Consider the following 1,635-nt stretch of genomic DNA (forward strand, 5'->3'; position numbering starts at 1 on the left):
ACAAATAGGAAAAAGAGGCTACCATTTGCACAAGCTCACCAAAATTGGACAGTTGAAAACTGGAAAAATGTTGCCTGTTCTGATGAGTCTCGATTGTTGTTGAGACATTCAGATGGTAGAGTCAGAATTTGGCGTAAACAGAATGAGAACATGGATCCATCATGACTTGTTACCACTGTGCAGTCTGGTGGTGGTGGTGTAATGGTGTGGGGGATGTTTTTTGGCACACTTTAGGCCTCTTAGTGCCAATTGGGCATCGTTTACGTCTACCTGAGCATTGTTTCTGACCATGTCCATCCCTTTATGACCACCATGTACCCATCCTCTGATGGCTACTTCCAGCAGGATAATGCACCATGTCACAAAGCTCGAATCATTTCAAATTGGTTTCTTGAACATGACAATGAGTTCACTGTAATAAAATGGCCCCCACAGTCACCAGATCTCAACCCAATAGACCATCTTTGGGATGTGGTGGAACGGGAACTTCATGCCCTGGATGTGCATCCCACAAATCTCCATCAACTGCAAGATGCTATCATATCAATATGGGCCAACATTACTAAAGAATGCTTTCAGCACCTTGTTGAATCAATGCCACGTAGAATTAAGGCAGTTCTGAAGGCGAAAGGGGGTCAAACACAGTATTACGGTGTTCCTGATAATCCTTTAGGTGAGTGTACATTTGGAATTATCAAACGCTGGTTACAACTAAACCAGAGTCTTGTAGCCATGAACTAGCTCACAATATAGCTACCAATATAGCTAACAACCAAAACATTAGCACTAACAACTTGCATTAAAAAAAATCTCCATACACAGAAAATACAATTTAACTTTAATGAGTTTAACTAAGCATGAATTGCCATCACAAAAGTAAATAAAGTCAAGTGTTTTTTTTTTTTTTTTTTTTGAAGTTACATCGAAATGAGTTTTCCCCCTCTATAGTCTGCTGTGTCTGCCTCAGGGATCTTCTTTTTCACATGTGGAATAACGACTAAAGTGAAGGGAATCAGGTTATTTGAAACGTTTCCCTTATTGGAGAAATTGGAAGTGTTATTACTGACCCATTTTACAACCATTTCCCCCATGAATAAAATAAATAATTATTTATAAATAAGGAAATAATGAAAACAATGACTACAAAATAAATGAACTGTAAATGAACTGATTGCCTGGTGTACTGAATCCTCACCTCTCTCTCAGCACTACATGAATGTATTTTTAGGATCAGGTTAGGTATTGACTGCATGAGAAGATGGGCCAACAACATTTACCACATTTTATGAAACACTGATGAGATGGGCTACTGGTGTTATTTTAAAGATGACAGTTTAAACTTCTGGTCGATTATCTTGGGCAGGTATAGGTTAGATTGTCACAGCTCCAAAATAATAGCAAAATAAATGTAACATAGCCTATGACAATCTATATTTTTTTTGGGCTCTTTATATTTAAACACTATTCAGTATAATGAAGCTCTTTGTTTGTAAGTGCAATTCAAAGATGAACGACAATTCTGTACAAAGAAAATATTATGTGGTTTGCTTGCATGACACGCTCTGAAACTGTTTGTGGGTGTCTGTTCGCGTACTATTTAGCACAAACCATCCGGTGCACTAGGTGGCAGTATAC

This window comes from Carassius auratus, chromosome 37, assembly GCF_003368295.1.
Source record: "Carassius auratus strain Wakin chromosome 37, ASM336829v1, whole genome shotgun sequence".
Lineage (NCBI taxonomy): Eukaryota > Metazoa > Chordata > Actinopteri > Cypriniformes > Cyprinidae > Carassius > Carassius auratus.